Raw genomic sequence first — 25,051 nt, forward strand, 5'->3', positions numbered from 1 at the left:
ATATCCCAAAAGAGCCCATGCAAACACTCATAGGAGAAAGAGTTCATTGTTAAAAACTGCCAGATTCAGAAAGCACAAAATCATCCAGTAACTTTCCTGCCCCCTTACTGCTCTCCTTCCCTCTCTCCCCTCTCAAAGTGTTAGGGATCATAAAAGATGCCAGAAGAGGGATGGAAGGGGAAGATGGAGAAAGAACTTCAACTCAAACCACCTTTCCCTGGTTAAGCTTACCACTTACAGCAGGTCCTAGCTGAAGGAGGGGAGAGGTTTGAGGTTTAACTGTAAATCATTGATTACATTTCAAAGAGATGGCTCCCAAGTCCTGAGGAAGACATTCCTGGGTCATAAAGAGACAGACAAGAGACTTATTTAGCTTCTAAAATGATTTACATACATTTCAAAGAGATTGAGAAAGAACTTCAGTGACAAGTTTTCTAACATAAATGCTCTAAGAGAAAGAAGAGGAGGGAAATCTCTTATGAAGGAAGAATTAAGCCTCTTATTTTTAATTTCTTCTTTGTCCTTACAGATTGAATGTTTTTACTTAGTGGTTTGTTACCTTAATTTATAACCTTTAGCTATTTAGATATACGTCATGTAGACCTCATTTTTCCTGCAGGAACTGCAAATGTTAGAGGCAAGTCTGCCAGCATATTGCTTGTATTTATTTTCTAACAACTTTTTTTGGTCATTTTTAAATGATATTTTTAATTTTTAAAAAAGGAACTGATCTAGGTTAGCTATTTAGTTTACAGATGAGGAGACTGAGTTTCGGAATCAATGAGCACCTTGCTCAGGTCACTCAGGAAGTCAGTGAGAACTAACCAGACCTCCTGGTAAAGCTCTGTCCTCTGTCTGTTGAATCATGCTGCTTCCCGGTCACTCAGATCATTTACTATCATTGCAGGCTATCCTAGCATATCTTAATTAGTCCTGATATGGCCTAAGAGCTAAACAGCTAAACAGGGACCTGAAGAAAACTGTGTTGAATTTGACTACTTGAAACTTGGTGGGGGGAAATATGTTTTTAGCACATAATTGTTGTCTAGGAAGCTAGTCTGAAATCAATATGTCAGAAGAGGTCATTTTGCACTTCCAGAATTAAAGATTTTTTTAAAAACTGACATGTCAGCTGCCCACTCCCCATGCCCAAGATTCCTATAAATCCCTGAGGCTCACATTCCCCCAAGCTGCCTCTGGCTCTGACTTCCCTTCCTCTAACTCTCCGTTTCACTTGCACTGCTCCTCCCCAGACTGAACCTGGAGCTCATCCCACATTCAGTGAAGTCTTCATGCTACCAGACTTTCTCGTCTTTCTCCTTGAAATCCAGCTCCCCCTCCTATTTCTCATTCCCCATTCACACACACAGACAAACACATACCTACTCACATCTGGGCTCAAGATTCTCATCCTCCCTCCCTGATCCTCCGTACTCTGGCCCCCTTCTCTCAAAACGAAAATCCTTTCATTTCATTATGTAAAGCAACTTAGGTCTCACCCACACCCCAGCTACCACATTTGCACTTCCAAGACTCTGGAAGGACTAGCTACTCTGGGATCCACAGTCACATAAAAGAAAGAGAAGAGACTTTGTAATTTCAATATTTTCTTTCTCCATCAGTGGAAGGGAGTACTAGAGAGATTTCTTTTTCCACTGTATAAATTAGAATGATTTCAGCTATAAGTATTAGATGACACGATTCAAACTGATTTAAATAAAAAGGGTTTATTTTATCATGTAACAAGAAGTCTAGGGTTTGGGAGACTTGGGGATTGATTTCAAGGACACAAGCCCCTCCATCTTTTTTGCTCTGTCATCCTCAGTTTACTGGCTTGATCCTTAGAGCTGTCTCCTTATAGTCACAATATAATTGCCATGGTTCCAGAAGTCAAATGTATACACAACGTCAGACTGAAAAACACATACATTTCCTCCCAGAAGTCTCTTTTTAACTGTAAGGAAATGCCATCCAGCATCTCATTGACTGAACTGGTCAAATGTATCCCCCTAAAATACTCTGGCAAAAGCCTTGAATTACCAAAATTGGCTTAAACTAATCATGATTCACCTCCTGGGACTGGCAAGGGGGCCATTTCCTGAGCACATTTATTCTCGTTATCTATTATTACATGACAAAGTATCCAAAAATTTAGTGGCTTAAAATGATTTACTATTATCACTCATGGTTTTGTGAGTTGACTGGACTCAGCTGGGCATTTCTGGGGGCTCCTATGTGGCTACAGTCAGATAATGATGGGCTGGAATCTCCCGAAGGTACAACTGGGCTGGATGTTCTTCAAGACGGCTTCCTTGCTCACACATCTGGTCCTTCAGGATGCTTCCACACAGCCTCTCTTTCTAGCGGAGCAGCCTAAACTTACATGGCAGTCATAAATGACAGGAGGCAGAAACTGCCAGTCCTTTTTAATGGTAAGTCTGGAACTAGCCATATTCTATTATGTCATACTCTTCTGCCATATTCTATGGGTCAAACCAGTCCAGCCCAGATTCTAGAGACTCCACTTCCAATGGGAGAGTGGCATTCCTGTACAGGAAGGGGAGAATTCATGCCAGCCATCTTTGGAGTCAAGTTACCACAGGATTTCTGACCAACATTCAAATAAAATTGGGAACCTGTTGACAAGGAAAAAGTGGAAAAATAGTTGTTGAGTACACAACCACTTTAGCCTTTCTTTGGGCAAACTGTCTCTGAGAAGAGGTATGTTTGCAATCCTAATCATGAGTCTGTAAAGCCTAATCATGGGTCTCCATTATGAACCTCAAACCAGAACGACCATCCATGAAATAACTACATAGATTCCTTTGATGTGTCCAATCATTCACTCAGTTTTAACTATCATAATTTTTTTTTAGATCATAAGATATTTTAGCTGATAGAAATTCAGAGATCATTTTATCCAACAAATCATTTTGCAGGGATTACATGGAAATTATATGCTATGTCTCAGTAAATGGCAGAACCAGGACATTGACCACCAAGACATGGGCACTTCTCAGTCCCCCTCTCTGCCACTACAATAGAGTTCACATCTTCAGTTGGGTAGTAGAGTTAAAAGAGCACTCGATTAGGAGTCAGAGACCAAGTTCTATGTCTAACTTTGTGTGATATAGACTGTTCGTGCCTCCTCAACATTCAGCCTCACATTTTCCATAGTGAAAGACCTCCCAATTCCATTTAGAGCATGGGCTTGACTAAAAACACTGCATTTCCCAAACTTCCTTGGCAACAGATACAGCTATGTAACAAAGTTCTGGCCAGTAAGATTTAAGCACAAGTGTGTGCCTTCCAGGAAACCTCTTAACAATCTAACCTTCACCCATGGCCTTTGTTTTCCCTCTTCTTCCCCTTTCTCTGTTATGATGTCTGACTCCACCAGGATAGCTAGAGCACTGGCAGCCCTGTGGACCACACAGACAAGGGCCACACCCTAGGGAAATGGAAGGAAACTGGGCTTCTGACAACTCTGCACAACCACCCACAAATGATTTTACTTTTCCCCCCAAATTTTCTTCCTGTCAGCTTCCAGTCTCCAGGTACAGCAATACTGCCCTCCTAGACACAAAACTACTCATAACTTTGGCATCACTTTCATCTCCCTTATTTCCGTCATCAGACAGCAAATCCCTCACCACATCTTTCTGATTCTTTCATCACTGCATGCTTTGGCCCTTCCCTCCTAGCCTGGATCTGCCTGAGCAGCTACCTGATTGGTATTGATAGTGACAGCAGCAACTAAAGCTACTTGCCAACCTCCTAAGATGATGCTTTGCTCACTGACTCAGCTGTATCCTCTGTTTTTGTCAGTCACTGTCCATTGTGTTCTCTATGGGCAGTGCATCTTGTAAGGAGAAAAGAAATGTCAGGGTTAAGATCTTCCTCCAATGAATGTACAGTCCTACCAAAGAGAGTCTGCCATTCATTCATTCACTCAGTCAACTTTTATTATGTGTTTGTTTTGTGCTAGGACCTGAGCTGGTGCCAGAGGGAAAAAAAAAGGATGACTGAGACATAGCCCCTGCCCTCAAGGACCACAGCTTCCAGAGGAGAAGATAGTTTTATATAAACAGAAACCAGAAACAAATAACTAGATGAAATTTATTTTCAAGAAGCAAGTCCCAAAGCCAAGTTTCTGTTTGCTATTCAAGGAAGAACAATGCAAACACCACCCAGAGTCTCTTAGGCCCAGTCTACACATTTGGAAGAGAGTCCCATAGAGTCCATGCAATAACCTACAGCATGATAACTTCTGTTGTAATCTCTTAGTGGCTGCAAAATGCCCATCTATCGTCTTAGCTAAGTGGGATTTGGGTGATTACATTCCTTTCAGCTCTAAATTTCTACGTTCTATGAAATTTATATCTAATGACAGTTACGGCTACCCACACACATATACATGAGTGCTTAGAGTGATACGAGTGTCTTGAGATGAGCGAGTTAATCTACGAGGGTTTAACAGAGGAACTACCCACATAGGCATTCCAGTAGGAATGAGAGTGCTTTCCTGTCAATAATACTTCCAAGTGAATAGCAGCCACAATCAGAACCCTCGCCTATGCTTAATACAAAAGAGTTTCCACATATATGATTTAGAAAATGAGGCAATATTATTTAATAAAATGTTATGGTTTCATTGCACATTTTTTATACTCCCACTGTTTCTAAAAACTGGATTTGAAATCACTTATAATAAAATATATATATATATATACACACACACACACACACACACACACACACACACACACACACACACACCCCACACACACACACACAAAAGGAGAATTTTGTAATGGGTAAGAGAGCAAGAGACCTAGAAGACTAGAATGATGGAATTGACCAGAATACTGACCTCTGAGCTTCCTGATAGCTAAGGTAAAATGTAAAACATCTTGAGTTACATCATTCTCATTAACTGAAAAAAAGAAGGATATCAGTTTATCAGGATCTCTTTTTAATTTTTGAGAATTTATTGTATAGATCTTTATGAAAGGGACAATGAACAATTTGCAAAGAATATATTCAAGAGCAGGTTTTAAAATACCTTAAATCAACACTCAATAAAACACCAAAGCATGGAATCAAATTATATCCTGTGTAGGACAACCTAATATAAAGTTGCTGCTAACTACAGAACCCTATTTTTAGAAGGAATGAAGGTCCTGTCCTAGACTCTTGTGTAAAACTGAATATCCTAGGCTCAATTGCCCACCTGGATGTCACTTTGCACAGATATACTTCTGTGTGACCTGGAACTTTGCAACAGGAATCCCCAACGAGGGTGTTCTCTGAATTCTCAGTCAGTACTTGCTGATCACTTGACCAAAGTAAGCCAAACCAGTCCACCAAGTCCTAGTATACAGGATCACAAAGAATTCTCTGAAACAGCCTTCATTCTCAGTGGGTTCATGCTGAACTCTGAGTGCCCTGGACTTCACTGAAAGCCACTGGCAGCACCAGATAACCTTCCCAAATGGACCAGGTGCATTTCTACAATGACAAATGACCAACTAGGATTGCTGATGCTTCTTTGCTTTCTTTCCAAAAATTCAAGAGCATGGATTCCTCTAGTCTGCTGGATGGATACTGGTTTGTCCCTTTGACATCTCAGGCTTGGTCCAACCTTGATCCCCAGACATCTGCCCAAGGGCTACCTAGCTTCTCATCCCTAAGAAAGGAGCAGCAGTGCTCAGCACCCATTGAAGACCATAAGCAGATGCTCTGGAGTAAGACAGGACTCCAACAACTGCTTTCGAAACTTGGTTACCCAAGAGTTTTTTTTGGAGTATTTAGAACCCACTTCTTGCTCTGAAATCTTCAGACTCCCCTAGATCCACAAAGCAGATGCTGAAAGCCCCAGCAGGCTTTAAAGGTCTTTTCCTAAATCACTCTGGATCTCAAAGATCCCAAGTGCAGCCAGCAGAGGAAGGCAGGGTAGAAGCTTGGGACAAGTCCCTTTGCCTTTGCACATGCTCCTTCCTCTTGGATGGACCTGCCTCTCTCTTGTTCATCTGTCAGAATCTTATTCATCCTTCAAAACCCAAGTCAGGCCTTATCACTTCTGTAAATATTTCCCTGACAACTCCATCTCTCCATGAGCATTAATCACTCCCAGCTCTGTACTATTTCTTTATTTGTATGGGCTTTACTGTTGCCTGTCTCATTCGTGTGCTTATTTCTCATGTTCAACTCTAAACTCCATGAAGGCAGAGATTTTTACCCCTCTTTGTAATCCTCAATGCTAGCAGAAAATGTTCTAGGGGCTTAATTAGGGTTTGTTCAACTATCTGAACAAGAGTTTTAAGCATGATTAAAAATTCCATGTGTTACATTAGGGATTTTTTCAGTCTCCTGGACTGCCTGGGTAAGGTATTCATACGTCCAGTGCTGTCTACCATACTTCACATTAGATTCTTAAGAGTTGTTAGAGTTCATCTTTAAGAACTCAAGACCTGTACTGGTGACAAGTTGGGATATGGAGGGATTGTGTGCTCAGTGAGGTTACAGAACATGTAGAAGGAAAATGTTTTGAAATGTTTGCCTCTATTGTTCCCTGTTTCTCCCCTTTCCTACCATGGGGAATTCTTCCACTTATATACTGATAACCTCTTTTCTCCTCAGCTCATGGTCAAAATTCTCTCACTCTTTGCCAGCTAAACTTTAACAAAGACAAACTTTAGTCAGGATCCTGAACCTTCTTGTAAGCCATCTGTGCACTTCTTGTAAAGTCTAGTTTGAGCAAGAACCCTGCTAAGTCAGTCTAATCAGAGGCCCCTCCCTCGCTATCTGAGCACCCTTGATATCTGATCAGGTTCCTCACCCTCCACCATCCTCCAGGTGATGTCTGATCACCCTGGCCTATCTTCAACAAGGATCCTATCAGGTCAGTTTAGCTAGAAACCCCCTTAGCTCTGATGGTTCCTCCTAGTAACTTTCCATCCACTGACCCCCACTCTGCTCCTTGGCAGTAAAATCCCACTTGTTTGAAGTTGAGCCCAATCTCTCTCCCCAACTGTAAAATCCCATTGCATAGGAATTCCCTGGCAGTCCAGTGGTAGGACTCCATGCTTTCACTGCTGAGGGCCCAGGTTCAATCCCTGATCAAGTAACTAAGATCCCACAAGCTGCGTGGCCAAAAAAAAAAAAAAAAAAAATCCCATTGCAGTGGTACCTATACCTATCACGATGGTCCTGAATAAAGTCTGCCTTAACATCTTTTACGTGCATCATTGAAAATTTTTTTCTTTAATAGAACCAGAAGGAAAAGCTTCAGGCACTTAACTATTTTGGGAAAAAAGAAAATCTACTAACCTAAATCCAAGGAGAAAGATTCAAACGTATACTTGCAAGGTGTGTTTTTCTGTTCTTAGAAATAAGAAAATGTTCCCTTCTCAGCTTCGAATGGAGAGAATAAGGGAAAGGGATCACAATGGGGGGAGGGGTGGCAGGTTGAAAAGAAAACTGCTGGAGCCAAGAGCACAGAGCCCACCCTCTCCCTCCTGTGTCTGAGGACCTGCAGCTGACAGCAGCCAACCCACTGCCCAGGCATTCTCTGGGTCAGAGTGACTCTCGTAAAGACACCAGAATTTTCCCTACCCTCTTCTCCCCACCTATCCTCTCACCACCCTCACCCTGTGCTGGCCTGGGACATAAGCTCCTCTCAGAATGGAGAGTGAATGTCTTCACCTTCAGGTGATGGCAGGAAGAGAAAGACTCCCAACGGGCAGGGACCATACGGAACCATTTGAAATCAGCCACCCATCAGCACAGTGGTGGGACACATTATCCCCATTACAACAGCCTTATAACTGTGCAATGTTCTGAAATATGGAACCTTCACACATGTGACATCAGGCAACTCAGATGTCAAGGTCCCTTGGTCCCGGCAGGATTCTAATTAAATGATCTATAGTTTGAGGAGGGACCCGTCGTCTGTGTCTCCAGGCCACATAGTTAGCCCTGTGTTTGGAATTACGAGGAGTCTTTTGGATCCTATCTTCCAGCTTCCAGCTAACACCCCAAGTGGTAACATTTTTAGTACTGGGGCTCACTACAAAAATGTGCTTAAAGTTAAAATCTAACCTAAAATATACATTTTCTTACGTGGTGACTGAGGCATGAAATGGAATCATATGGGATAAAGAAGCAGCAGAGTAGAACAAAGAAAAAATACCAATGACACAGAAATTAGTGTTTTCTGAGCCCTGGGAAACACATGTTTGAGAAAGCTAGTTCCCCAGAAGTACTTGCTTCTGTGTTGTAGTTTTTTTTTTCTGTTGCACTCTACCACTTCCTTATCCCATGTGATTGTGTTTCATGGCTCAGTCACTGAAAAGAAAATGTATATTTTAATTCTGAAGTGCGAATTCTGAAACATCTTTGAAGTATGCGTTGGTGCAACAAAGCTGAATCCCTAGTAGGCCTGACAGCTCAGCAACAGAGGTGAGCCGATTGAAAAGAAAGTTGAGAGCTCAAAACGTTGATTCAGCAAGAAAATTTGGGATGACATTAGGTGGCAAGAAGTAAAGAAGTGCCAAACTAACCTACTGTTGCTCAAAATCAGGTATATACTGAGACAACCAAAAAAATAGTTCAAGCGCCTATGGAAGGCAGGTGGTAGCAATTAACAGAAAAACAAAGGGTTCTGTTTTTTTTCTGCATTGATTTTTCTGGAGAGAAGCATTGCAATGTTTGAGCCCAATTAAAAGAATTCTAATATTAATCGCTTCACTTGTAAAGAAGAATAAATCCAAAGGAAAGGTGTATACAATAGGTTATTGTTGTGTTTTTAATCAGAAGTACAGCATTTTAAGAGTCCAGTCACATTTTTTAATGGCAAAGAGGGCTACAATTGTTTTTCCAAGACAGTTATTCAATAATTCTTACACTGTTTGCTGTTATAGAGAAAATCTTTGGAGAGAGGGAATTGATGGTTGTAGAGGGACAAGACCTGCAGAAGTTCCAGCACAAAAATGCTCCTAACGTCCAGTTAACGGTTCTATCAAAGTCAACAGCCATCTGGGGCTTGAATGTCATTTGCTATTTGTGTTTCTAAAAGTTATTTATCATCATTTCTTTCTGCCTTTCTAAAAAAACAGAAAGAAAAAAATCAACTTTTTGTATCCTGGGAGATAAATTTCACCCTCAGTGGAAAAGAGCTTTATGCTCATATGTTTTCCTAACAATAACAACATTTGTGTTACCCAAGCAGCCTCCTCCTCAGCTCTACAATAAAAATCTATTGTTCAAAGAGAGACATGATTCCTGAGATAGTTGTCATGCTTCAGTTTATTTGCTGCACTGAAGGAGAAAGAATGCTGATCCCTCAAGTCCTCACTGCACTTCTGAGGGATCTCAAGGTTCCAAAACTTCAGTTGATGATTGAAAAAAAAAATCCTACAATGTTGTGTGTGGAAAGTCATGTTTACCTAACAGGCCTGAATGTTACAGAGTCACCAAAACAAAGACAAGATTGAAGAAGAGAAGTCTTGCAATAAAGAGACAAAGAATCCCTGGATAGCGATGGGCCAGCTGTCCCTCAAAAGAGGCCTTCAGTTCATGGCATATCTTTTTGGACTTTTTCTATAAACTAGTTCAATTATCTACTAAACCTCTCCTGAACCTTTCACTAGCAACTTTTCGCTCCTCTCTGTTACTTAAGACAAAGTGAGACAAATAGCCCAAACAGGAAAAAAAAAAAAAAAACACAAATCTATAGTTATGCTTACTAAAATCAAGAACTTAGAGTTTTTCCCTTAAAAATGCATTATAAATTTTTCAAGTCATGACTTTGGCCATTTACTATTTTTATTTCAGAACAAAGTGTACAGAGTCTGAAGAATGTACACACACGTGTACATTCCATGTGTGTACATTCCATTTGGCTCAGGAACCATATGTATAAATTCAGAGATTAAATCCCTTTAGTGTTTCACATATTTGAGCTCACATAAGTCAATAAATTTTGAAGTTATGGGTTTCTAGAACAACAAGAATTTTCCAACTCCTTCAGAGTAAATATTTTATACTTTTAAAAATATATAAGCAAACCCAAACTGAGAGACATTTTACAAAATAACTGAATTGTATTCTTCAAAATGTCAAGGTCATAACAAAGACAGACTGGAGACTGTCCCAGATTGAAGAAGACTAAAAAGACTTGACAGTTGACTGCAATGCATTATCTGGGATTTTCTCTTGCTATAAAGAAAATTATTGGGAAAACCAGCAATTTGAATAAGGTAGATTAGATAATAGTATTACATAAATGCTAATTTTGTAAAAGAATGTCCTTGCTTTAGGGAACATACAAGCATTGAAGAGTAGAGGGGCATCATGTCTGCAACCTACTCTTCAAAATACAGTTCAGAAAAAACTAATAAAATGTATATATGTGCGTATATATACGCTATACACACATACACACAGAATAGGGGCAGTATAAATAAAGCAAATGCAGTAGTATAAAAATATGGAGACTGACTAAAGGGCATACAAGAATTCTTTGTACTATTCTTCTAAGTTCTCTGGAAATCTGAAACTCTGTCAAAATGAAGAGCAAATAAAAAATATTTTTAAATAAAAATATATAAAATTAAAATTTTTACTATAACACATGCACTCATACAACCTTTAGAAGTATTTAAAAAGAGAAATATATTAAGGGGTCAAGACTCCTACTAGGGTGTTTTATGCTAAAAATATGTATGAGGGAGCACTGTTTCAAGAAGGAAATATCTAGCAATAAGTTAAAAAACAAAAAGCTGGGACCATTACATTCAAAGCCTGATATCTGCAAAGAGACTTTAGAATGTGGACAGGTTTCTCACAGGTTAGCAATAAATATATTTTAAAAGCTGAGGCTTCCTTATTTCAGGAAAGGGAAAAATTATTGTCAAAGGAAAGAATGATCCCCCCCCAAAAAAAATCAGTACCTTTTAAAAGAGGAAGATCCCCCCCTACTCCCTACTATACTAAATGTAGAGGAAGTTTGGGGAGAGGAAATTGATGGGAATGGAAGTAGCAATACCCACCACTGATAAAAGTCCCTGTGCAAATTGCTCTAAACTGGGTCCTAGGCTTGGGTTCACTGAATGATTGTTTAACAAATGCTTTACCAGGAGCATGTACGAGTTCTTCACCTCCTTTTACACCAATCAATGGATCCCTCTTTCAGAAGGATGAGATTCACTCTCCCTTTTATTTTATCTGATATAAAGAAAAATATCAGTGCAGATGAAATGTAGTTGGAACAAGAAGTCAAATAATGGTCCTAGACAATCTGTAAAATCCAGTGGCAAAACCAAGAAGAGCATATGCCTCCTGCATTATGTTTAATATTGTTTAATATTTAGTATTTAATATTAGTAATTTGGTCAGAAACTTAATGAATTTTTCAAATGTCCCTAGGCTTTTGTTTTTGTTTTTTAGGTAAGAAGTGGATTTATTTAGAGAGAAAAACACTCTACAGACAGAGTGTGAGCCATCTCAGAAGGCGAGAGGTCAAATGTCCCTAGTTTTTAGATTAACATCTAGGAGAGTGGGTTGCTCTCCTCACCCTCTTAGAAAAAGTTCTCTAGGCTAAAATAAGAGGAAATCATCATAAAATATGAATATTATGGCTACATTACTAATTTTTTTTCAATTTCAGTAAAATTTCAAACCAAAGTGATTCATTTTCCAATCTAAACATTTTATTAACATATATATTTGCATTTAATTTTATGAGTATGAAAACTCCTGAGCAGAAAATAAAGCAAAGTTAAAAGTTAATGTGAATAGTGCCTTGTTTTAGCTTAACCTGGGTCTCTCTAAAAAGTCATATGAATTATCATGAATTGTCTAAATGTCTGGACACAGGTTTAAATTTTTAATATTCCCATCTAAAAAAATATGAACCATTTTTCTTCTAATCTGACTCCATTTTCTTTGCTCAATGAGAATGCTACTCACATTCAGTTTGAAGTTTATGGCTTCAGCTGTTTAAGTTATATAAGCCTCAAAAGGTCAGAGCATTTTTTTAGAGAAGAAAGTACGTTTTTTCACACTCACATAACTCAAATATGGCTAAAGTGACCCAGCAGAAGCTTTAAAAAGACTCACATACCTGTTGATTTGGAAAGTTTTGACCTAAGAGAACATAATCCATAACCTAAAATGAGACTTTTCAGTAGCATGTGTCAGGGAAGAGGAAATTTCCCCTTCTACCCATGTTGAGTTCTTGTGGTTGGACTAATAATAAAATTGACACGACAGATTAACAGGGGAAAAAGTAACAAATTTTAATTCATGCACATGTAGGTCTTATAGATGTGGGACTTAAGAAGTGGCCATAGCAGGCAGCTTTTATACTTTTTAGATAAAGAAACAGTAAGTTTGTGAGAAATTGACAGGACAAAGAAACTTAGGTTTTGGGTGCTTAATGAGTGAAGAATCTAGACAGAGTCTGGACTTGGAGTAGTAAATTAAAGAAATCACAAGGTTTGTTTATAAACACCCTATCTCTGGTGAAAAGGATATCTTTCTACCACCAGATTCAGGCAGTGCACTTTTCACATGAGAGATTTATTTCCTGCTTTCAAGGAAACAGAGAGGAGGGTCAGAGTGTCCCTTTTGCACGGGCTGTTTCTTGAGTAACTTTAATTCAAAATAATCAATGCCATTATGGCATATTTGGGGGCAGCCAAACATGTTCTCATATTACCTTGATTACATGTTCTGTAGTAACATATGCAAAGTCTTAAACTCACAAGGTTTAAGAACTTAACACAATTATTTTTTATTTGGTTTTGTAATACTTTTTCTAGATGTAAAAAGGCGATTTATTAATAGATTAATAAATTAATGTTTTAAGTTAAACCGTTCATTCGAACAAATAGGAATGATGGGCACAAAACAACTATGTTGTCTCCCACTGTCCTTCAAATTAGCCCTGTCTGAAGCTAGTTTCTCCCACCTCCTTGGATGAAAATTAGGGCAGGTTCAAGAGCTTTTCTCGATACTCTTAGGTAAGAAACATTCCTCTGGTGACTCTGGTCCCCCCATCTCAGTTCATTAATAAAATGTTCACTCTCTGATACTTGTTAAATTTTCCAACAATGCTTAAAGTTACGTGTTCTTCCGTTCTGCAGCTTGGCCTGATTCAGGCTGGACACTGACAGAGACAAAGATGAGCATGATGACTTCTTTATTACCCTACCAGCACTATCCCTTTCCTCCCCACCATTCCCAACTCAGCACTAGCTGGGCCCTCAGACCTCTCAGGGTAGGAGGGGAGTGGGAGAGGAAGAGACGTAGGAGCAGCAATATAGTGTGACACTGTTTTCTGGAAGACTTGCATAGCTGACTCCCTCTCCTGGGCTCTTCAGTGGGTTCTTGGGCAGTAGAGGACCTCTTAGCTGCAATGCCGACATTCTGGAGAAGGTATCATATTAGGCTGAGAACTTACACCTTCTCCCTCAACTGCTATCTGTCTGTACTCCCCCAGAATCTTCCTGCCAAGGTCTCCTCGCCCCTCCAGCTGGACCTTTGGGGCAGATCTTGGACAATCCTATACCAGTTCTCTCTATTTTGCGGCCCACACTGGTTCCAGAGAAACCAATGGCATTTGTTGTTTCACAAATTCTGAGTGTATAGCCTGTCCCCTACCCTGTACCAATATCCCCGCTTCTGCCAAAGCAAGCAACTAGGGTCAGTCCTGAGGCAGTATCATTCCATAGGCATGAGATGAGAGTAAACACCCCTTCCTCCTCTCCCCTTCTAACTTCCTAACTTTTCCCAAAGTTTCTTATTTCCAACTCTGCTCTTAGTCTCTTCAACAGCTCTTACAGGTTGGAGATGGGTGACCAGCTAAGGGTTACCAAACCAGTTCTCGGACAACCTCTTTACAATTCCTCCCTTGGTAGTCTGGAATTCAGTTGGTACCTATTGTCATGGGACCTGAGCCAGAACGGATCACAATTTTTAACATCTTGTTCTTAATACTTTTGCAATACCTGCGAAGATAATAATTAAGACACACTGGAATGTAAAAAAGCCAAGATTGGAGAATGCAGTAGTAAGCATTCAATTTATACTGTTTTAATACAATAATTTTAGACCCAGTATTACATATACAAGTAAATCTAAAAGGAAGGGAAAATACACGTTACATTTGTACACCAACATTAACGTGCCTGCAAGTTCCTATCATAACACAAAATTCTAGTGAAACTGTTAAAAGTGGCATATCCAGGTTTATGACTTCTATCTACAATTATCTCTGGGACCAAATGCATTCACATTCCTCCACATAACTCCACAAGACCACTTCATAAGGATTCATGGGCCCCAACATAGCACCAAATGAAAAATTTCCTTGCCACCAAAGATCCAGGGAATGAGCATAGAACTCCAAAAACTACTCTGAAGATGACTCTCTTTATGTTTATTCTCACCATTTTCCAATTTGTTTAGATGTAGCTAAATATGGTCTACAAGTACCTACAAAAGAAGTTGGCCATAAAATTACTTATAATAACACAGCACAACTTAGTTCTCTGCAAAATAAGTTAATATAATACTATTTGTTCCCTCCCATAGATAACTTTGGATTTGTAATATTTAATTTCCTTCACTTCTATTTTAAAAGAAGAAAAAACATACAATAGGGGTAGCCAAACTATTGCACGGAAATATTTATCCCTTACTTTCCCTCCACTTTACAAAACAAATTGTATGATTCTAACACTCTTAAAACAAAATAGACTTTAGGAATAATTTGTTCTAAACTACCTGTATCAGTTTCCTGTGGCTGCTGTATCAAATTACCACAAACTCTATGGCTTTAAAAGAAATTCTTTTCTCTCACAGTTCTGGAGGCTGTCAATCCAAAATCAGTATCACTGGGCCAAAATCTACATGTTGGCAGGTCTGTGCTCCCTCCCAGGCTCTAGGAGAATCTGTTCCTTGACTATTCCTGGTGGATGCCAGCATTCCTTAGCTTGTGGCCACATCACTCTAATATCGGTCTCCATGGTTACCGTGCCTCTTCCTCTTCTGTGTGAAATCCTCCTCTGCCTTCCTCTTATAAGGACACATTTATAAGGATTACACTTACGATAATCCAGGATAATCTCCTCATCTCAAAATCATTAATGTAATCACATCTATCAAGACCTTTTTCCATTTTAGGTAACATTTACAGTTTCCATGGATGAGGACTTGCTATCTTTGTGGGCCATTATTCAGCCTAATACACTGACCATTTTAGAAATGAGGAAACTGAGACCAAGAGAAGAGATGTACCCTAAAAAACATGCAATGAGTTAAAGTCAACATAAGAATATAAATGTTCTGATACCCAGCTGAGTGCAGCCTCCTTCATTACAATGGTTCCATGATATTTTTTTTACTTTTGCAGAATTACAAAATACATGTACACACGTATTTGTTTTTCAAAACTGGCACCATAATGTATATACTGTTTTTGCATAAACTCCTTTCCATGTCAATTATTATTTTTTTCACCTCATTTTTAATTGCCACGTAGTATTCTGTAGTAACAGTTCAGCAAAAAATGGTGATATATATATATATATATATATATATATATATATCATCATTCTTGTTGAAAATTTGGATAGTTTCTAGTTTGTTTTTCCAATGAATATCTCTGCACTGCAATGAATATGCCTTTGCATCTTTGCATTTCTGTATATATTTCTGACTGATTTCTAATGACAAATTTTAGAAACAGAATTGTACAGTGAGAGAGTGTGCATGTTTTTGAGGTTGCCCTCCAGAAAGAACAAAAACCAGCAGTGATTTTGAGTGCCGTTTCCCAACACCCTTACCAATAACAAGAATTGGCATTCTTCTTAAACTTCACTTATCTGAAAAATTTTAAATTGTATCTTACTATTATTTTAATTTGAAATTAACTAATCTTTATCCATTTGTGTTTATTATCTGATAAACTGCCTACTCTCTTTTGCCTGTTTTTCTACTGGAATTTATCTTTTTGTTATTGATTTACAAAGCTTCTTAAATAAGTATATTAACCCTTAATCATATAAATTGCAAGTTTTTCCCCCCAAGTTTATCAAGGTTTTTTTAATGTTATTTAATGTATTGCTTTTTTTTCTGACACAAAATGGTTTAAATTGTTTCTTGGTCAAATGTATCATTCTTTCCCTTTAAGGTGTTCACAGTTTCACTTGGTGCCCACAATTCTTAAAAGAGCATATGGCCTGATGTATTTGGAGGAAGAAAAGGGAAGAACTGGCTCCAGCAGAGCCATAGTGATTTCATAGCGGTGCTACCGAACTCAGCTTGGGTCTGCTTTGCCCAATTGGCAAAACAAAGCCAGTCTACTGACACCAGGTTGTGGTGAAAGATTTGTTGCAGGCACCAAGAAAGGAGAATGGGCAGCTCATGCTCAAAAACCCAAACTCCCCAATAACTTTCAGGGAAGGATTTTTAAAGGCAACATTTGGGGTGAGGACTGTGGGGTACATGACTATCTTCTGATTGGTTGGTTGTGAGGTAACAGTGATATTTCAGGAATCGTAATGTCACCAGCAAAGTCCATTAACAAGTCCCAGGGAATAAAAATAGAATGTTGGTAATAAAATAAAGTCTCACCTTTCTTTTTCCCTTTATGCTTAGTCTAGTTTCACTTGCTCACGGGAAGTCGAGCGCAGGGCCTTTCACCCAGCACTTCAGATCAGAGTTCCTACTGCAAAATGGCCACACTGATATCTCAGCTCAGCTGGCCAAGTTCAGAAGGCTGTGCAAGACACCTCGATTCAAAATGGTGGTGGTGGGCTGTGTGCAGAGAGGCTGCACCTGGCACTGCAATTCCCCACCCCACCCCCATCCCCACCACGAGATCCCTATAAAGCAGCCCACACCTGTTGGGGAGAGCAAGTGTTCTAGCTCTGGAGCCAGCACCTCTCCATTCTTTGCTTTCGTGTCTGAGCTGAACCCGGTCTCGTTCTGTTGGCTCAAATGACACTGGGCAAGGGAACACTTGATGGCGCCCAAAAGGGTCAGTAACAAATTTTGATGCCCCAGATGGGACAGACCGTGGCTTTTTCACCTACACCTATCCACTAGGCCTATTCACTAGGTTCTGGGCTCACTCCAGCTCTAGAAGGAGGACAGTGGAGGTTTGGGGCAGTTCGTGTAAGGATGATGGACTCTGGTCTTTGAGGACACTCTGACAGGGTAGATCAGGGGCAGCCTTCGGCTGAATTCAGAGCAGCTCTGCCCAGCAACTCGATACTCAGGTGTGGAACACACAGAGTGTAGCCCCCAGAGTAATCTGGATTGTATTCCCTTGAGGGGATTACACTGTGGCATCGCTGGGGATCCGAGAGTGAAACTCACACGTCTTCCCACTGCCTCTGGCTGGCCTTCCCACAGTACCAATGCCCGGGGACGGTGGAGATCTGTGGATGAGAGGGAGCCACGGCAGTCCTGCCTGCTGTCTTGCCATTAGTGCTGTTCTTTTGACCCTTGTACAAAGGCAGTAACGGCGGCACCAGGGCTTTTGCCCTCCTCGCCGACCTTCAGGCATCATTATCATTATTCTCCATTGTCACTTTTGGTTTGGTAAAGTGGCCAGCCCCATGAGCCAAGAGGCAAGACCAGGAAAAGGCCCAGGTCATGAGGCCACCTGACAAAACGGAACGAGGACGCTAGATCCAAGTTTAGGAAAAGGCACCAGAGGACACCCGGGGACGAAAAGATCCCAACGTAGGTACGTAACCGGTGACTTGACCTCTGCTGGTCAGCACTAGTTTCTCTGAGTTGGGCTGGGGAGCCCTCTGAGCTCCTTGAAAGACCAGGAAGCCCATTATCGGGAAGCCCTGTGAGCTGCTGGCAAGAACAGGAAACACCCACCGCCCTTACTCTCCTCCTCCCTCTGCTTGTGAGGGGGACCTTAGGTGATTCTTTATCAACCGAGGTTCTGCAGGCTCTCCTCCTGAGATCAGCACAGAATACCAGCTGCCCCAATGATCTAGTGAGTACCCCATGGGACTCCCTCGTGCTTCTAGCTCTCAGCCAGCAGGAAGTCCAAAAACTCCTTTTCAGCCAAAAGCTGTCCTGCCTCAGACAGCTATGCCACTCCCTAATGGACCAAGTTGGTCGGGAACTAACGTGGCTAAGCTGCTCTGGCCCAGAGGCCATCCTGTCTAACCTCCTGTGGGACATTCTGACTGAGGAAGGACTATGTCAAGCACAGGCTGTTATAACTTCAAGGGAAACCCCCAACTGTATCAGAGCCCATGTCTATTGGGTCTCTTGAGGAATCCATTAACAGTTTGTTGCTCGTGCCAAATTTCCCAAATCAGAAATCTTATTTGAGTCAAATCTTGTGGTATTTGTATGCCTACAAATCACTCCAGTGACCCGTTCGGTACCTGGAAACAAATCCACAACAGGACATCTAAGTATAGGAAACAAACGTCCAACGTACTGAAGGATAGCCCATGAGGATGCATCTTGCAGAACTGGAAGTTTTTCAGGTATCACTGCCTGACCCCCAAACATTTAATCTTCCTGTATAACACAGCTTGGCCCCAATACCAGCTGAAAGATGGGGAAACGTGGCCCGTCAATGGGTCTACTAATTGCCAGCCAGGGTCCAACAACCCACCAGGAAAAGTACTCCCTTTGAGGCAGGTCCCCAGTGGAGAAGAAGGGCTCATCCAGGTTTGTATAACTGGAAAATTCATAGTAAGGTGTTGAGGGAAGATACATCCAGAGCCTCATGCTACTTTCAGACTAGGGCATCAAGTGATCCCTGATAACAAACCCAACTGGAACCACTGAGACAATGGAGAAGGGAGTAGAAGACAGAGGCCAACCCATTATAAAAATTTGATCCTAAAAGGGAATCTAGGCAGCAGGAAAGAAACTGTCGATTGGAATGAGATAAAGGAAATCAATCAGAAGCCAATGGAAACCCTTTGGCAATTCTAGAGCACCTAGGGAATGCCTACCACTGACCCTGAGTCATTGGAATGGAAAACAATCCTGAGGTCATATTTCATTTCCCTAAGCACCCCCCCCCCATATCAGGCATAAACTTCCTACCTCTCGCCTGGTCAAGGTTGCCTACCAGGTATTTAATAACAAGACATACAATAGCCAGGACATGGAAGCAACCTAAGTGTCCATTGACAGATGAATGGATAAAGATGATGTGGTATATATATACAATGGACTATTACTCAGCCATAAAAAGAAACGAAATTGAGTTATCTGTAGTGAGGTGGATGGACTCATACAGAGTGAAGTATGTCAGAAAGAGAAAAACAAATACCTTATGCTAACACATATATATGGAATCTAAAAAAAAAAAAAAAGGTTCTGAAGAACCTAGGGGCAGGACAGGAATAAAGACGCAGACGTAGAGAATGGAGTTGAGGACATGGGGAGGGCGAAGGGTAAGCTGGGACCAAGTGAGAGAGTAGCATGGACATATATACACTACCAAATGTAAAAGAGATAGCTAGTAGGAAGCGGCTGCATAGCACAGGGAGATCAGCTCAGTGCTCTGTGACCACCTAGAGGGGTGGGATAGAGGGATACGTGACCACAAGAGGGAGGGGATGTCGGGATTTATGTATACATATAGCTAATTCATTTTGTTATAACGCAGAAACTAACACACCATTGTAAAGCAATTATACTCCAATAAAGATGTTAAAAAAAAAATAACAAGACATAGAGGAGGATAAAAAGGCCCAGAGGCAAGCCTACCCACTGGCTGTTGCCCTCCAATGTCAACCAGTCAGCACGTGAATCTGGACTAACCACCCACAGAGATTCTTGACTCCAGCGAGTAATCCCTGGCTCCCATCAAAGGAGAGCAGCCAAGGAAACTTGGATCCAATCAGTGTGCCATATGTAAACAAGAGAGACACTGGGAAAGAGAATGCCCTCGCCGACCCGAAGGGGGATGTAAATGACAGATCCCAGCCACTACACTTGAACACAGATGGCTCCTAAGCTGGCACACCAATTGACCTCCAAGGAGCCCCAGCTGACACTGGACGTAGGGGAAAGCCTGTTGAATTCTTAGTCGACACCAGTGCCACTTACTGGGTTCTGAAAACCAGATCGAGCAGACCCAGTCACAAGGGTTGTAAAACTAAGGGGGTATCAGAGAAAGCCTAGGAACGGGCATTCTTAGAGCCTTTACAGTGCCATTCCTTCCTGTTTGTACAAATTGGAGATTGGTGTCCCCTTCGACAAAGAGCACAAGATGATAATATTAATGGTTGAGCGCAAACCTCCTGAGACAGAGCAAGTCCATCTCCCTGGAGGAAATCCCGAGGTCTGAGCCCAGGGACGGGCGGGCTGAGCTGCAGGAGCCAATCCCGTGATAGTCCATCAAAACCCCGGACATATATGGCCAACAGAAAAGAGCACCCCCTTTGTCAGGAGGCCTTATTGGGCACTGCCTAACTGACCAGGACCTTGTTAGATCAGGCCAGCCTGTCATCTCCCCAATCTCCCCGTAAAGAAATGTACTGGGGAGTACCGGGTGGTAAAGGACCTCAAGGCAGTCAGTGAAGCACCTGAGGATATACATCCAGCGGTCCCCAATCCCTATACTCTGCTGGCCGCTCTACGTCCACCAGGACCTGGTATCTGTGTTTGATTTACCTGAAGCTTTTCTTCTGAAAAACAACAAGACAACAAAAACTACAATACACCAGGGATATTCAGGCCCCGGCAATGAGCCTCGACACCAGGGCACACTCGCGTACAGGCGACAAGATCGAGATACCTGCATTTTTAGGAAAAATTTGACATGTGACCATTATTCCTTTCCTAATATTTGGGCCATGCATCCTAAATTTTCTGGCATCCTCTGTCGCCAGAACGTTAGACAAATGGTGGTCGCTCAGAGAAACAAACAGTGAGGGCTGAGGTCTGGGGGCAAACAAACAAATCTAAAGGCAGCTGAGGAGAAGGTCTGCTCCTCCACCCGCGGTTATGACGACGCCCACACTCAGCAGGCAGCGGTTACATAAGACGCACCTGCGCCCCTCAGCGTCCCTCGAGAATGAGGAGCAGGGCAAAAGGCAGAGGAGAAATTTGTCACCAGCAAAGATGATTAACAATTTCCGGGGAACAGAAATAGAATCTGGGTAATAAAGTCTAACCTTTTTTTTTCCTTTGCGCTTAGGCTAGTTTCAGTGGCTCACAGGATGCTGCTGGCAGAGGCCTCGCACCTGGCCCTTCAGACCAGACTTCCTCATGCAAAATGGCTGCTCCGACAGCTCAGCTCGGCAGACCGTGTTCAGAGGCCGTGCGCGAGACACCTCAATCCAAGATGGCGGTGGCAGGCCGTGTGCTGAAGCACTGCACCCGACACTGCAGTCTGGAGCCAGGAGCTGCACAGCCCCGACCGCCCTGCGAGAACCTCCTAGCCCCGCGAGAATCCCCTAGCCCCGCGAGAATCTCCTAGCCCCGCGAGAACCCACTAGCCCCGCGAGAACCCCGTTCCCCCGCCGCGAGATCCCTATAAAGCAGCCCCGCCCACCCCTGTCTGGGAGAGCGTGTGCCCCGGAGCGAGGGTTTGCATCGTTCTATTCTTTGATCAAGGGATAAAGGTTGGCTTGAAGGATACCTTGAAGGAGGACTCTTGTTGGGTCACGACTTGAAAGGTTTGGTAACATTAATCATCAGCCTTCTGTTTCCAACCAGTCTGGGGTCTTCCTGCTTGTTCTCAGCATGTAGCCTCCACCTGCGTGGGCGTCTTAGTTCTTGCAGAACAACTGAAAGGTATGTGTCAAATTGTTATGACTATCCCTTGAGGAGAAACTAGGTCCCTGTTTTATCACTGAGCTCATTTCTTGACTGCTTTTCCTTTGTTTCTGCATTCCCTCACTTCCCTAGAGAGTAACTCTCTTGCCTGCTCTTTGGTACTCAGAAAAGGCCTAGGAGACTAAAGGCTTTTTCCTGCAAACAAGAAACGGTACATGGAGGGGCTTTTGTACCCAGGAAGGTCCCCCCAGGGTCCTGCTCAGTTTCAATCCCTTCTTTGCTTTGACACTTCTCAATCCTGAGGGGAACAGGGGTGGGACAAGAAAGGGAATGAAGTTTTGGATGTAGAGGTTCATCATCAACTCAGCAGGGGAACTCGGTTTTAGGGGGACTCGGTTTCAGTGGCAAGACACATAGACAGTTGGGGAATGTTAAAGCTGGCAGTGTCAAAGGTGACTATAAATATTATCAAGTTCAATTCTTTTCAAACTTTGGAAACGGAATTCCGAAGAAATGCCACCAGGAGTAAAGGGGAGACCGAGCATGTGACTCAGAACTTTCCACTTCAGCTTTAAATGGAACAGCTTAAATTTAATGTTTCATTATTAGGCTTCCGCAAAATGTTTCATAGATTGTTTAAAGGGTCCTCTGGGAAACAAAACCCTGCTCAAAAGCAGTATGCTTATTTACAAAAGCCACTAGATGGCCTTCACTTTCTTATTGCCCTCATCATCTTGGTCTGCAGAAGCAACTCCATAAATGTTGGTTGAATTAAGGCACTTGCCCAAGACAACACTATTGGTCAGTACTAAGCTCGGACTGGAACCGAGGTCTCCAGATTCCCAGCCCAGGGTTGTGACTGCCATTGTCACACTGCTTTCAGTTATTAGGGTCCTAAGTTTAATAAATACTTGCTGAATAATTGCACTAACCTGCTTCATGTAAAAATTGATGCACACTTCCAGGAAAATATATTCAGCTCCATCGTCATGGTTGGTCCTGGCTTTTACAAGACCTAGCTTTGAGTTGAGATGGGACAGAGGGTTCCCTCGGTGGTGCAACTTGGAGAGGAGTGGCTATGGCAACACCACAGAGAACCCAATTTCCACATCTTTTTATTTTTTTAATTAATTTTTATTGGCGTATAGTTCCTTTACAATGCTGTGTTTCTACTGTACAACAAAATGAATCAACTATACGTATACATATATCCCCTCTTTTTTGGATTTCCTTCCCATTTAGGTCACCACAGAGCACTGAGTAGAGTTCCCTGTGCTATACAGTAGGTTCTCATTAGTTATCTATTTTATACAGAGTATCAATAGTGTATATATCCTGTTTATCACAGACTTATGTTCTTTCAGTACAAAATTTTGCATCATCAGAAGTCCCTTTTTCAAATGCAAAATGTTCCTGGGTAGTCGTTATCAAAATGAATTAGAACAGTGATTCAGAAAATTGCACACAGCCTTTATCTTGGGCTCTCCTTACAAAGCAACTTCTGATTCAGTCATTCTGGGGTGAGGCCTGAGCTTCTGCATTTCAAACAAGATGCAGGTGCCATGATGCTGCTGGCCTGAGAACCAGTCTTTGAAACTAAGCAAACAAGTGTCCAAAAAAGACCTAGGGGGAATAGAGCACAGGCATAAATCTGGTGGCAGAGCTTCTGCATGAGTTCCACATTCAGGAAGGCCAGGCCTTGGGGGCTTCTAGTGTGGGAGATTCTAAAAATTTTCTAAGAAGGGCTTGAGTGTGGTCACGAGGCGCAGAAAAGGCAGGGCACCAAAGACTGTTTTACTGGAAGCTGGCTAGTTTGAAAAAGAAAGTACAAACCTGGGTTCAGCCAAGGGAATGGGTGAGTCTTATAATGAGCCATCTCTATGCTTAGCACCCACCTGGGCATCCACAAGAGCCTGGAGTCCTGGATTGTTTAATAAGACCCCCTTCCCAGGCTCCCTCGACTTTCAAGTTAACACCTCACTGAGGTGACTAAGCTGTAAGCACGCACTGGAGTCTCACCTAGCTCTGCCGCAGCGGCAATATCAGGATTGGAGATGATCTTCATAAAGGCTGGGGGACAGGAGCACTTGCTAAGTTGGTTTCAGTGAGACTTTCACAAAACTCCTTAAGCAGTTTGCCTCGTAGCAGGCAATATCCAGTCTTCCTCCCTCTGTGGCGTTATGCAGGGGCTTGGAGTTTCCTTAGCCCCAGCTTAATTTTTACCAGATCCCTACTGAGCATACACAGAAGCAATCTTTTTAATTGGGCTATTTTTTTTAAATATATTTTGTACTTTTCTTCTTTTTTAAAATTTAAGCAAATACTATTGCAAAAGGGAGATGAGTCATTGGTGAAGTTTGAAGTTTTGTCAGGATTTTTTTAAGGCATTATGGTAAATATCTTTTCTCTTTTAGACCTATACAATTTAGAAATATATCCATATTTTTTAAGGGTGGGGAATATCTTTGTATAACAAAATAAAAACTAGCTCTAAAATAATTTCCCAAACTATGTTATATGTAAAATTACATCATTCATTCCTTTGCCAAATAAGGTGTAATTTTAATTTCTAGAAATGATAGTTATGTATTTTGTCCTCATCTTGAACACATCTTTTCTCTTATTGAACACATCTTTCTCTTATTTTATTAAAAAGAAACACCCCAGATTATCTTAATTATTTGTCAGCCACAAGCTTGAGACAAACTGGAGCTAATCTCATTTTTAACTTTCTGAGTTTGTTGACACCACTTTGCATTCAATTAGTTAGCAGTTAGCCCTCCTTCTCCCAGAAAAAGAAAATTTTCTTGTTGGTGTTCAGTACGTTCTGCAGGGCTGTCTTCCTAGTTCTCATCGGCACTTCCCATGTTGAGGAGTCTTTCTACTTCTTTTTTCTATCACTGCAAAGTTAATGTTATTTTAAAATGTCCCCCGTCAGAGCCTAGATTCTCCTGAGGAGCATATTCCTTTCCATGGAATGGGCATTTTCACAACTTAATATCTTATATTTGATTACCATCGGTGCATATTTAAATGTTGTCTTGCTCATCTTGTTTATTACATATATGTATTAAAAACTAATAAGAGCAAAATAAGACAAAAAACGAGCATTTCATTTTGGCATCCTCCCTACTACAAAACCCTGCAGATGTTTGGCTGCCTGTGATATATTTTGGAAGATGGAATTTGCAACTGTTATAATTAAGCAATGCCATTAAGTCACCCGAGAGTACATTAGAAAGTAAACTGGTGCTGTGTGCTC

This window comes from Aethalodelphis obliquidens, unplaced genomic scaffold (assembly GCF_003676395.1).
Source record: "Aethalodelphis obliquidens isolate GAN/ISIS:26980383/991018 unplaced genomic scaffold, ASM367639v1 scaffold32, whole genome shotgun sequence".
Classification (NCBI taxonomy): Eukaryota; Metazoa; Chordata; class Mammalia; order Artiodactyla; family Delphinidae; genus Aethalodelphis; species Aethalodelphis obliquidens.